Below are 15279 nucleotides of genomic sequence, written 5' to 3'. Positions count from 1 at the left end.
TGCAAGACGAAATAAGCGCATGCAAAAATGGCTTCAACTGGAAATCCAATTTTTGGGTTTTATGGTTTACGTTTTAAAATGAAATATTACGGCAGTTCTACCGATATCATTGTGTTATTTCTAAAGTACATCGAAATTCATTGGGTTTAAACTGAACATCCGATTATTATAAGTTTCCTTCCATCGTCAAGTTTCTACTTTTTGTTCAAAATAAAGGCTCCCATTTTTTTTATATAATTTAATTTTTTTCTTCAAAAAAACTATCAGAACAGCCTCTTTTATTTTCAATTTTAACTTGCAGCATCTAAGAATCTATTGCAAATATAAATTCTAAAATTGCATAAAATATGAGGATGTTTTTTTTTTACCTAAGCTATCTATTACAAATATAAACTCCAAAGTTGCATAAAATATGAAAATGTTTTTTTATCTAAGCATCTAACTAATCTATTACAGAGATAAACCACAAAATTTTATAAAATATGTTTTTTTTACTTCTAAGTAATCTATCACAAACACAAACTCCAAAAACGTATAAAATATGAAAATGTTTTTTTCTATTCTTCAAAACCTGAACGAAGACAAAAAATATCATTTACAAGATTTATTTTTTAATGTAATTAAAAGTACAACTCAAATTGACATTTCCTTTTTAGGTCTTATTTATTCTCCCTGTCGTAACTCATCTCTTTTATTTAAATATAGGGGCATTTGTTTTGTAACTGGAGTTTTGCAGATCATAGAATTCTGTTAATTTAAACGTCTTTTATCTACTTTTCTTTTGTGTTCTGTGTTTGTCTACTATAACATGGTGGATGAAATGCAACACTTTAATTCCAACTTTAAAAAAATTGAGTGATTTTGTGTCTTAATTCTTTTATTTTTGTTTAAGATAATTTGTTTTGGATGCGATTTGATCTGGGAAGCCATCAAGTGGTAATTGACGATTTTATCTTACCGATTCAAACTTATAGTTGAAACTTTAGTCTAAATATATTATACGTCAATATATTATTTTGCCAAAGATAAAGTGATGAGTTCGTGTTTGTGTTTATGTAGGTGGATTTGCTGGAATTGGCGGGTAGTTTAAAATAAAAAAAGTTTTATTATTTTTCAGTCACAATTTATAGATCATAACGAGCAGATAAAAATTGTTTTTAAATACTTATTTGTTCATGAACTAGGTCAATAAAGCATCAAATTGTAGTAAGTTTAAGAAAAACAATTAGACCTTGAAATATATTTAGAGATCTCTTATTTTTGATACAAATATAAAACAAATGTTTAGTAAGCTTGCCATAAACGAGATTTGAGTTAGCGAAATTTTTATTGAACTCCATTCCTACTTCTGAGACAAAAGACGTTTTTTTTTCAAAAAGAATCTGTAATTCGTCATTTTTACAGCTGATGTATTATACTTTTGCAATAAGGATGAATGTTAGTTTTATATATATATATATATATATATATATATATATATATATATACACTACCGGTCAAAAGTTTGCGAAAATTTTGAAATCTACAAAAAAAAGTTCTAAATTCAAATGTTAATAGAACTGCGAAAAATCATTCAAATGGCATGAAAATTTGATATGTTCTAATGTGAACTCTTTACAGTTAGTTACATATGATCAAATTGCAATACTTTGTTTTTTGCGAACTGAATCCACCTTTTCATCATGAGTTGTTTCTATGGTGAAAAAAGTTGTTAAGTTTGAACACTTGCCAAACTTGCAAAAAAAATTTTTTGTACTTTCTGTTAATAGAAAATAGTTATTTGAACAGTTCTATGTAAGTCCTCAAAATTTCAAATCGATTTGATTTTTTTTGACGAAGTTATAGAATTTTGAAAAACATGTGTACTTTTCTCGATTTTTAAGCATTCCACATTTGCGGTCCTTTGGTCTATACATCTTCGACCAAAGAACTTTTTAATTTTAATGTTTTCTATATTTTCAAATAATTAATATTGATTATAAAACAAATATTCTTATTTATTATTGTAATTATTGTTACTACAAGGAACTTATTATGAATATAATTAAAACAATATCTCATAGATGTCACATTTCATCTAAAATTTGTTTGTTCTTGCAAACGATGCTCTGATATTTGAATCGAAGTCAGTTATGGGACATTTTACAACAGGAATGGAACTCTATATCACTTGAAGTGATTAATGGTTTATTAGAACGAATGCTATGCATATGTAAGGCTATAATAAAAGCAAAAGGTGGATGGTTCGAGGAATCTAAGATTTAAATGTTAATTTATTTAATTACAAAATACGAATAAGAATATGTTAAATATTTGACCTGTTGTAAATAAAATAGTTTAATAAAAATGCAAATTTTTTATACTATTGTTATTATTTTTTTAGAATTATTTATGTAATTATTGTTATAACTTTTTAATTTAATTTAATATAAAGTAAAAATATCACAACAAAACTAATACAGGTAAGCAATAAATATAAACAATAAATATAAACAATAATAATTACAATAATGAATAAGAGTATTTGTTTTATGATAAATATTAATAATTTGAAAATATAGAAACATAAAAATTAAAAAGTTCTTTGATAGAAGATGTATAGACCAGAAGACTGCATATGTGGAATGCTCAAAAATCGAGAGAAGTACACATGTTTTTCAAAATTCTATAACTTCGTCAAAAAAAATCGAATCGATTTGAAATTTTGAGGGCTTACATAGAACTGTTCAAATAACTATTTTCTATTAACAGAAAGTACAAAAAATATTTTTTGCAAGTTTGGCAAGTGTTCAAACTTAACAACTTTTTTCACCATAAAAACAATCCGTGATGAAAAGCTGGATTCAGTTCGCAAAAAACAAAGTATTGCAATTTGATTATATGTAACTAACAGTAGAGGGTTCACTTCAGAACATATCAAATTTTCATGCCATTTGAATGATTTTTCGCAGTTCTATGAACATTTGAATTTAGGCCTTTTCTTTGCAGATTTAAAAATTTTCGCAAACTTTTGACCGGTAGTATATATATATATATATATATATATATATATATATATATATATATATATATATATATATATATATATATATATATATATATATATATATATATATATATATATATATATATATATATATATATATATATATATATAACGAATTTTGATAATAATTTTGGATCATCATTAATTGATGTACAGAAAGGCCAAAAGTGATCGAAAATAGTGGAGGGAAACATTGCTAAAGTGCCGCTGGAATTAACCCAACAGCAAGGTCTCGTGGTCAAGATAAAGTTAAAGGACGACTGAATAACATCTATAAATTTATACACAACAATAAATGAGTGGTAACTACCTTCTAGTCAAATAAAATACAAAAAAAAAGGAAGAGTTACTCACCTCGATGGACAATCATGAAAACATCTTTGAGTTGTCGTGGAATTACCACACCGTAAAGAAAAAACAGGGAGACAGATTCTCGGTGAACATTGCATTTATTATATTTTTTACAGGGGACAAGCGAAATACCCTGAGTGGGAAGGGATGTAATTAAACAATTTTGGGAAGGAATTGGCCAAACTCAAAATGATCTGAAATGACACAAAAAAATGTAGCAATGGGGGTAGTTTGGCATGGCTCGCTGACCACGAAGGTCAGCTTGCCGCACTGCAATCCCCGAGAGAAGAGTACTTGGCAATACCAAAAAAACGATAATAATGGCGTCCGCTTAAGCGCGGGAAAGTACAAGTTATCTAGGAGGAGGAGAGAGAACGACTGTCATTGGATGGGGAGATTACCACTCAATTAAGTCAACACCAATCAGTGCAAATTAGTACTCCCACACATACCAAATAAGGTGCCAAAGGGAAGAAGTCCCCAAAAAAAGGCGTGAACACCCCAAAAAATTCTAGGAAAAAAAATCCGGCTGGAACCAGAATCACCACGTGCAAAACTCGTCACATATCACTGTGACATCACCCCAACTGACGATGTCACAGTGATATGTGACGATTTTTTCTAATTTTCTAATTTAATCCCTATTAGTTTAATGTTGGTTGTTTTCTTTTTCTAATTTAATCCTTATTTTACCCCATATTCTTTGAAGAGAAATAGAAATGTTTCTTTTGCGTTAGTAACACATTTTTGTGTCATCTTTTTTCACCTTTTGCTATTCAAGGACGTCTGACCCCACTGTCCTTCTCAAGGACGACATTCTTTTCCCTCACTTTCTAAATTTACGTCTCCACTTAACTTCTTTTCCCATCACTTTCACGTAACCTTCAGTTTTGCACGTGGTGATTCTGGTTCCAGCCGTATTTTTTTTCCTAGAATTTTTTGGGGTGTTCACGCCTTTTTTTGGAACTTCTTCCCTTTGGCACCTTATTTGGTATGAGTGGGAGTACTAATTTGCACTGATTGGTGTTGACTTAATTGTGTGGTAATCCCCCCATCCAATGACAGTCGTTCTCTCTCCTCCTCCTAGATAACTTGTACTTTCCCGCGCTTAAGCGGACGTCATTATTATCGTTTTTTTGGTACTGCCAAGTACTCTTCTCTCGGGGATCGCAGTGCGGCTGGTAAGCTGACCTTCGTGGTCAGCGAGCCTTGCCAAACTACCCCCATTGCTAAATTTTTTTTTGTGTCATTTCAGATCATTTTGAGTTTGGCCAATTCTTTCCCAAAATTGTTTAATTACATCCCTTCCCACTCAGGGTATTTCGTTTGTCCCCTGTAAAAAATATACTAAATGCAATGTTCACCGAGAATCTGTCTCCCTGTTTTTCTTTACGGTGTGGTAGTTCCACGACAACTCAAAAATGTTTTCATGATTGTCCATCGAGGTGAGTAACTCTTCCTTTTTTTTTGTATTTTATTTGACTAGAAGGTAGTTACCACTCATTTATTGTTGTGTATAAATTTATAGATGTTATTCAGCCGTCCTTTAACTTTATCTTGAATTAGAAAAAGAAAACAACCAACATTAAACTAATAGGGATTAAATTAGACAATTAGAAAAAATCGTCACATATCACTGTGACAATATATATATATATATATATATATATATATATATATATATATATATATATATATATATATATATATATATATATATATATATATATATATATATATATATATATATATATATATATATATATATATATAAACAAGTTGAGCAATACTTATTTATCCTCAAATTTCTTTTTAAATCGAAAACAAACTTTATTGGGAACAAAAACAAACACATAAATACAAAGAATCGTCGCCAAGAGGAAAATCCAGTCCAGGCGACAAAGAAAGGTAATACAATAAATTTAAAAGAAATTAAGAAAAAAAGGGGGGATATTACAATCATAAATTATTTTGCTCATCATAAGACATCATATATTGTTGAACACTGTAATAATAGAAAAAAAAATACATGAGACTATATAAAAAAATAACAAAGGTAACATAAGAAATTCATTTGGATTGGCACAAGACTGGTATAAGAAATCAAATGCTTCTTTTAAAGTGAAAAATAGACATCTAAATCGTCAATGTTCATTACAAATTGAAATAAAGCAAGATTAAAAGAAAAATAGATTTGGATATTTTGCAACTGAAATGGTAATTTATTATATAATTTAGGTGCTAAGTAAAAAAACTGTTTTCGTGAAATTTCTTTTGTAAAGTGGGGAATCTCATATATTTCAGTTGGTCTCCTTTCAGACGCATTAGTTTTTAATTTGCATATTAAGTTATTGTTGCGTAAATGAAGTAAAATACGAAAAAATACATTATGGCGAAATGGTAATAGATTAATTCTTGTATATATATTGGGAGAGTAGTTATACTTGAATCATTTATATTTAGAGAATTAATAATCTTGAACATTTATTCTGAACAAAGATTAAAGGAAGTAAATTAGTTTTATATTTACCGCCATATTGCACCATAATTAATTAAGGAATAAAACCAAGAGTAATAGGTACTTTCGCAAAATTAAAATGAATTTTATTCCTAAGTTGATAAAATTTAACTAAAACAAAACGCAATTTTTTAACTAAATTGTTAATATGTGTTTTCCATTTCAAATTAGAGTCGATATATAGTCCTAAATATTTGATATTATTTGCAGATTGTAGAATGTAGCATTGACAATTTTCATTAGTACTTTTACAGGAGAGAGAGGGGAATTTTAAATTTAAGTCATTTACTGTATACCATTTTGAAATTACGCGTTAATCAGTTTCAATTCGAAAAATTAGTTGATTTAAATCAGTGCAAGAATACAAAATTACGGAATCATCAGCATATGTTATTATCTTACCAAAAAGTTTGAGTTGATAAAAGTCATTGATGAATATAATAAACAATAAGGGTCCTAGAATAGATCCTTGAGGAACACCATGTTTTGAAAAAATATAATTACTGAAATTACTTCGGATTTTAACTCTATGTTCTCTGTTTGAAAGATATGAAATGAACCAATTTAAAATAATTCCTCTGAAACTAGCAAATTCTAATTTTTCGATTAAAAGATTGTCATTGACATTATCGAAAGCATTTGATATATCAAGAAATATAGCTACTGTTATCTTATTTTCAGCAATACTATTATGAATAAATTTTGAAAATTCCAAAGGAGTTTTTTCTGTACTTTTGCCTTTAATAAATCTATGTTGATTTTCAGAGAAAAAATTTCTATGTTTTAAATAATTATACATTTTATCAGCTAGAGCTTTTTCAATGATTTTGGAAAAAACAGGTAATATTAAAATTGATCTATAGTTTGATAAGCAATTTTTATCACCGGTTTTAAAAATAGGAGTTATGGTTGCTCTTCTTAAAGAAGTTTGAAAAATGGATGACTTGGTTGAGGTATTGATGAAATTAGTTATAAAATTTGTATTATTATATTTATATCAATACTATTAGTTATAATAGTATTTGCAAACACTGTTGAACATTTTTAGGGTATTAACCTGTAAAAACTTTTTTTCAAGCTGTTTTTATCAACAATATTATCAGTTTGCTGCCGTTGATAAAAAAACATTATAAAACACAATTGATAAAAACATATCTAAACAATAGTATGTCTACGTGTGAGTTTTTGAGAGATAGTGATAGCCGGTAAACTTTCTTACAGCAAGATAAAGATCACGTGTTTAAGAAAAATATTGCCAAACTTCTAATTTTTTTCATTATAAACAATCTTTAAATTAAGACCAGAACCATTAAAATATTGAATTTTATTCAAACATTTTTATGTTTCCTATAATTGTTAATTTCACAGATATTATCACTTACATTATGAAACAATTTGTTTTACATTTCACCCACGTGATACCGTTTCGATAAAATAATATATTTAGTAAAAAGAAAAATCAACCACTTTTAAGCCTTTATAAACCTTTTGAAACATATTTGAAATCAATTGAATTTAAGAAGTTTTTGTAAATGCTTTATATTAAAATAGTCATTTACTAAAGGATTTTTTCTTGAGACGTTTTTAATTTAAATTATTATTGGTTAATTACTATTATATTGTTAGTATTTATTCCAGTTCAAATTTTCCAAAGAAAAAATGCAATCTTAGATTTCAAACATGGATAAAATCATATCATTACCATCATATCATTACAATCATATTATCATCGACATATAGACAAAAAAAATATTTAATAGTTAATAATACATAATAAAAAGTTAGAACCATTCAAAAAATGGTGAAAAAGTGAAAAATTGAGGATGCTTGTACAATATTTCAATAAAAAAATGTTTATGCATTTATTAATATATTTTTAACAGCAATATCAGCAGTGCTGTATATTTCTAATATTAGACGTAAATAAACGAGTTCTTGCGTTTCCATTTAGGTTTCGGTAAATCAATCGAAAAAAAGTAGTTTTTGTATTTTGTATTTATTTCTTTTCGTTTTTAATTTCGTGTTTGTTAGTTTGCTTTGTTAGAAAATGGTCAAAATCGATTAAAGATTCGATGGCGAGTAATTTTGCATGCACAGTTTAGGGAACAAAATTTTCAGTGGCATCATGAGCAGAACTTGAAACGAAATTTAAGGAAACTAATCAGTTGGAAATTTAAAGAAACTAATCAGTTGGAAATTTAAGGAAACTAATCAGTTGGAAATTTAAGGAAACTAATCATCAACAATTTTAATTGAATACCAGCAAGCGCTATCATTGTATGTAAAAATAGCTTAAAAAAACAAAAGATTGTTTTACGAACCAATCAGGTTCGACACAAGCGCGTGACGTCGCTTGCATGTATCCAATTAAATTCGATCCAAAAATTGATTCAATTTGCTAATAAACCTTACCTGATTGTTGTACACCACTTGATTAGGCCCAACCACGTGATTTAAATCAGATGATCGTGCTTAATCGCGAATTCTTCTCTTCAAGCTACAAGTACCCAAATGGTGATAAATATTTTTTTGGAGATTAAGTTTGTTAGTAATTTCCGAGAATTTTTTTAACAATGAATACGTTAATGAATGTTTAATATATTTATCTACATTTAATTATTTTTAAGACATATGCATTTGTTTTGTCCAACTAGCAGTTAATCACACACAAAAAATTAAAATATCAAGTGGGTTAAAATTGAAACAGGCATTTTTTATTTAAATTAGATTAATTAATTTTATTTACCTCAAACTTCACTTACATAATGCTTGAGGTAAATAACTTTCATTTACGACTAGTCTACTCGATACATAATGTAAGAATGTTGAATAATAGAAAAAATATTGATGTTCAAGCTGAGTATGCTTACGTCAATTTACTATTGTCAAAAACGGAGATTGTAGACGTATTAATACCTAATAGCTGTAAACTATAACTAGTGGTAAATAAAGATTATAAATTAATTCACTCATGCTTTTAGAACTGATGACCGATATAGAATGAAAAAAGTGAAAATTATCTCTTATAAAAGTGATCAAAGGTGAATCTAAATCTGTCCAAAAATCTATTTATCTGTGCGACTTTGTCATTCAAAATTAGTTGAAGATTATTGGTGACAATATAACACTTTTATGACAATAATTTTAAATTGTTGAGATGTAAGCAGCTTGCTCATTCAAGAAGAATTGATTTATATTTAAATTATTCTTTGCAATATTGCATTTTAGAAAGCTCTTCAGCTTTAATGAAGTCGTATGTCATTGTTAACCCCTTATTGCTTAATTCATCCAAAAATAAAGAAGAAAAATGTTTGGTACTTTAATAATATTTTTTACAACATCTTATTTAACTTTCTGTTAAAGATGGCTACGTAGTTTATAGTAAAATATCGGTTGAATTCCATGATCTATTCCGAAAATAACATGTCAGCACAACAGACAATTACACGACAAGGCTTTCTCAATGGGCCTCATGCGAGCAGTTCGTAGCAAAATTTTGCCATCATTTCATTTCCCTGGATCTAAGATTTTTTTTCCTACCCAATACAACTACCTATGATACGGTTGCTTTTTTTTTCCTTGTTCCTTCTATTTTTTAAAATATTAATTTCTTTTTTAGCTAGGAACGCGTCTTTGCATCAATATACAGGAACCATCTAATTTTGTACGACTGAACTACTTTTGCAATATTTAGTTGTCGATATTTAATGCATAGTTCATGATTTTACCTAATTGTCCACATGTTATTTTGTTATTATATTAATATTTCTTAATTTCTGTCACTATTTTATTATCATTGTCATCATTTTTAAATCAATCCTGAACTGTTTTAAATTCAGTGGATAAAGTAATTAAAAGGATTTTTAGGGAAAATATAACTGAAACTTTTTTCGGAGGAACTTCCAAAGTAATTTCATAATAAGGTAGTATAACAAATTTAAATAAAGCATTCAAATCATTCATAGTATAAAATGTTAATCGAGATTATGATATCGAATTCTTTCTTTTCAACAATTTTATATTCAGTTTGAAAATGGCAGTTATATCGTTTTTCCATAAAACCACAGAATTTTTCCATCGATACGGAAAATGAATCTTTTAAGAATGATTCATTAGTTTCTTTTCTTTTTTCTTTAATAGTTAAGGTCATTGAAACAATTTTTATTTGTCAATAATTAATTGTCTCTTTTGAAAGTTCATTATTTTATCCCCGAGGTATTTTCCTTCTACCTCAATGCTCAAAGTTTATGAATTCATTACAATTTTTGAAATTTTTTTATTGCGCGTATATTCTTGTATTCCAGAGGTACTTTCTTTCTGTGCTGATGCTTAAGGTCTATAAATCCATTACCGTTTTTGACATTTTTTATTGCACGTTCATTCATTTAACCCCGAGATATTTTCCTTCGATCTTAATGGTCAAGGTCTATAAATTCATTATCATTTTTGTCATTTTTTTATTGCACGTTCATTCTTTTAACCCCGAGATATTTTCCTTCTGTCTTAATGTTTAAAGTCTATGATTCAGTACCGTTTTTAACATTTTTATTACACATTCTTTCTTTTAGACCCGAGATATTTTCCTTCTGTCTTAATGTTTAAAGTCTATGAATTCAGTACCGTTTTTAACATTTTTATTACACATTCTTTCTTTTAACCCCGAGATATTTTCCTTCTGTCCTAATGTTTAAAGTCTATGAATTCAGTATCGTTTTTAGCATTTTTATTACACATTCTTTCTTTTAACCCCGAGATATTTTCCTTCTGTCCTAATGTTTAAAGTCTATGAATTCAGTACCGTTTTTAACATTTTTATTGCACATTCTTTCTTTTAACCCCGAGATATTTTCCTTCTGTCTTAATGTTTAAAGTCTATGAATTCAGTACCGTTTTTAACATTTTTATTACACATTCTTTCTTTTAACCCCGAGATATTTTCCTTCTGTCCTAATGTTTAAAGTCTATGAATTCAGTACCGTTTTTAGCATTTTTATTACACATTCTTTCTTTTAACCCCGAGATATTTTCCTTCTGTCTTAATGTTTAAAGTCTATGAATTCAGTACCGTTTTTAACATTTTTATTACACATTCTTTCTTTTAGACCCGAGATATTTTCCTTCTGTCTTAATGTTTAAAGTCTATGAATTCAGTACCGTTTTTAACATTTTTATTACACATTCTTTCTTTTAACCCCGAGATATTTTCCTTCTGTCCTAATGTTTAAAGTCTATGAATTCAGTATCGTTTTTAGCATTTTTATTACACATTCTTTCTTTTAACCCCGAGATATTTTCCTTCTGTCTTAATGTTTAAAGTCTATGAATTCAGTACCGTTTTTAACATTTTTATTACACATTCTTTCTTTTAACCCCGAGATATTTTCCTTTTGTCTTAATGTTTAAAGTCTATGAATTCAGTACCGTTTTTAACATTTTTATTACACATTCTTTCTTTTAACCCCGAGATATTTTCCTTCTGTCCTAATGTTTAAAGTCTATGAATTCAGTATCGTTTTTAGCATTTTTATTACACATTCTTTCTTTTAACCCCGAGATATTTTCCTTCTGTCTTAATGTTTAAAGTCTATGAATTCAGTACCGTTTTTAACATTTTTATTACACATTCTTTCTTTTAACCCCGAGATATTTTCCTTTTGTCTTAATGTTTAAAGTCTATGAATTCAGTACCGTTTTTAACATTTTTATTACACATTCTTTCTTTTAACCCCGAGATATTTTCCTTCTGTCCTAATGTTTAAAGTCTATGAATTCAGTATCGTTTTTAGCATTTTTATTACACATTCTTTCTTTTAACCCCGAGATATTTTCCTTTTGTCTTAATGTTTAAAGTCTATGAATTCAGTACCGTTTTTAACATTTTTATTACACATTCTTTCTTTTAACCCCGAGATATTTTCCTTCTGTCCTAATGTTTAAAGTCTATGAATTCAGTATCGTTTTTAGCATTTTTATTACACATTCTTTCTTTTAACCCCGAGATATTTTCCTTCTGTCTTAATGTTTAAAGTCTATGAATTCAGTACCGTTTTTAACATTTTTATTACACATTCTTTCTTTTAACCCCGAGATATTTTCCTTCTGTCTTAATGTTTAAAGTCTATGAATTCAGTACCGTTTTTAACATTTTTATTACACATTCTTTCTTTTAACCCCGAGATATTTTCCTTTTGTCCTAATGTTTAAAGTCTATGAATTCAGTATCGTTTTTAGCATTTTTATTACACATTCTTTCTTTTAACCCCGAGATATTTTCCTTCTGTCTTAATGTTTAAAGTCTATGAATTCAGTACCGTTTTTAACATTTTTATTACACATTCTTTCCTTTAACCCCGAGATATTTTCCTTTTGTCTTAATGTTTAAAGTCTATGAATTCAGTACCGTTTCTGACATTTTTATTACACACTCTTTCTTTTAACCCCGAGGTATTTTCCTTCTATCTTAATGTTTAAAGTCTATGAATTCTGTACCGTTTTTGACATTTTTATTACACATTCTTTCTTTTAACCCCGAGATATTTTCCTTCTGTCTTAATGTTTAAGGTCTATAAACCCATTACCATTTTTGACATTTTTTATTGCACCTTCATTATTTTATCTCCGAGGTAAATAAACAGCTTTAATCTTTCGTGGAATACGAACTGTCCTCGAATGAAGCCAAAAGCCAAAAAGTATTTATCTTCTTCGGAATTCATAGTTTAACTATTCTTAGGGTATCCGACTACCTTTAAAACGAGGATTTTCACAAAAAAATCACTTTTTTATTTAATTCTTTATAATAATGCCCAATTTTTCTAGTTTTCAAAACTGTTTTGTTTTTGAATGCACGTCAAGCAGAACTTTAGTTATAGCTATTTTAGTAACAGATGACAGTTGTCTAACTTACCGGAAATTACAAAAATGAAACCGGTAGTAGGTAATAGTTTCGGTTACATTTCTATTTGTGTGTTTATTTTTCTTAGATATTTAATTTTTAAAAGCTCTTAAACTCTCGGCTAATAATCTGAATTATATTTTAATTAGAATTTACGTTTCGTGGTTACTGTTTGTGGGTAACATGAAAAGTTAGCATATTTTCTGATAGTTTGTTTACATTTGAAACGTACTTTCTATATCTTGATTTTGATTTGTTTTGAAGAAATTTATTGATTTCTTTCAAAAGAATTTTTTATTTATTTTGATAAATTTATTGGGATGGGTAAAGGACGTACTTCTCGATCTAAGAAACGTAAATATTACGGTAATCAACATGCCAACAAAAGCGATGATTTGAGTAAAGTTGATTATACCATTTATTCAAAATTGTGTAAAGCAGAAGAATCTATTACTTCAAGCTCTTCAAAATTATCGATTTCTATGAAAGTGAATAAAGAACTGATGCCTTTGGATAAAAACAATCTGTGTGGCAATCGAATAATTGATATTGAGATCCTGATGATGATATTAGCTTCATTATGTTGTCCGGTTTGCAATGATAACAAATTGCATTTGGAAGAAAATTCTAGATTTGGGCTATTATAAATATTATAAAAAATATTTTTTACTTTTACTTATTAATAAAAACTATATTTAGACATATATATTAAAGTGTGAAAATACAGTAAGATGGTTGTTTAATAAAAAATTGTTCCTGTGTTAAATGCTTTATAAGTAGTAGACTTTTGATGTTATTCACTAAATACTTTAAAATATCGCTAAATAATACGTTAAAATATCGCTACGTTAAATAAAACTAAGAAAATGTGTGAAGGAATGTGCCCCCTATAAAATATAATAACTTCCTACTGACAAACATTCATAGTTTATAGAAAAAATGTAATTATAAACTTTAATTGTGTTTTTCTCAAAATGAAAATTTTGCTGTTTTTTGTCTACGGAAAACAAGGTAACTCAACTAATTATTATAAATTTGTCTTCAAACTTTCAGAGATTTTTTCTTGTATTGGTGTTTATATAACAGACCTCCAGAATGCAGATAACTGCATTATTTTTTGTTTTATGAGATATTTTGCAATAGATAATGTGAAGAAAATGTGAAAAAAAATGGAAAAATATGCTTAACACTCCATAAATTTTTTTAATTTCATGATATCATTTAAGTTGAGGTTCATAACACTTCAGAGGGCTATACGAAACGGCTCAAAAAGTTTGATAGCTGTATGTACAATAGTTTTTTGTGTAGAGTGTTTTCCGTTAATGAGTTATTTTCATTAAAATTATCTAAAAAATACTCTTTAAACAAAAAATTTCCTGTATATTTAAATTTTCTCTATTAAATATGTTTATTTAAATTAATATACAATACAAATTGCAATAATGTTGTGGAAAATATTTATTTTTCAAAAATTTTGTCCCGAAGGTAGTCGGATACCTTAAGTTGTTATTAATTATTATTTGTTATTTTTTTCTTCAAAATTCCTCTCAAGTTATTCGTATATGTCATGCAATTCTGAAAAATTACTACGTGTTCAGAAAAATTAAGCAAACATCAAAATAGGAAAGTTAAATTACATTATAAAATAAACAGAGATGGAATGCCTTAGAGTATTAAATTGATATATTATTTGTTATATAAAAATAGTTTTGTACGGAATATGGAAAAAATAATAGGAGTTATGTTAATGAACATGAGATTATATCTGGTCAATCAGGTATTAAGTCTATAGTTCAGCATAAAAAATATTCAAATAGTATAAGAGAAGTTCATGTTTTTGTTAATTATTTTGACAATTTACATATTCTGATGTAATTTTTTTTTCAATTTCCGAATTTTGAAAAGGATTCGTGTAACCTATCATGCTAATTGCGTTTATAGTTTTTAATAATATATCACTTAATTATTAACTTTTCAATCAATCTTAGTTAGTATTCCACGATTTTATCGGGAAAAAACTAAACGACCTTACGTGCAACGAAAACTATATCGACGAGTTAAATTTAGGAGTTTTATGGGATTTGTAGTTTTCAAATTCTGTATTAAAAAAACTTATATTATCATCAATAGGCGTACTTGGTTTCATTTTTTTTGTTACTTTAAATTTATTTTATAGCAAGAAAAAATTAAATAAAAATAAATCATAATTAGATGCAATCTGCAAATATTCCTAAAAATAATCAAATATCTGTTAAGAACGATGAAAACACTTCAATCAAGTTTGTTTCATTTAGAATTTTCTGAATATAATGCTGAATAAATAAGCATTCGCAACCCAGTTGCAAGATTTTGAAAGAAAAGTAGACTTCCTTTGATTTTCTTTCAAATATGCCATCATATCTGAAAATATTTAAAACAATTTACTTTGAAATAGTTGCATACCTCTCTCACAACCAGGGCGTTGTTTCATCG

The 15279-nt window shown here is 27.6% G+C and overlaps 1 protein-coding gene across 6 annotated transcripts in view; it reads left to right on the top strand.

Annotated features, from left to right (window-relative positions):
- The first annotated feature begins 4330 nt into the window (after positions 1 to 4330).
- Positions 4331 to 15279, top strand: part of LOC107438704 (SEC14-like protein 2) — a 56363-nt gene continuing 45414 nt past the window's right edge. For 4 of the 6 annotated variants that reach the window (XM_087168203.1, XM_087168207.1, XM_087168204.1 and 1 more), the window contains exon 1: positions 4506 to 4842. The gene's annotated coding sequence lies outside the window, so the exon portion shown is untranslated. Of the gene's footprint in view, positions 4843 to 15279 lie in introns of all 6 variants that reach the window. The other 2 variants (XM_087168206.1, XM_087168205.1) reach the window with 2 other exon arrangements.

This window comes from Parasteatoda tepidariorum, chromosome 7, assembly GCF_982258835.1.
Source record: "Parasteatoda tepidariorum strain Cologne lab strain chromosome 7, Ptep-v5.0, whole genome shotgun sequence".
Lineage (NCBI taxonomy): Eukaryota > Metazoa > Arthropoda > Arachnida > Araneae > Theridiidae > Parasteatoda > Parasteatoda tepidariorum.
This window is presented reverse-complemented; position numbering and strand designations above follow the sequence as displayed.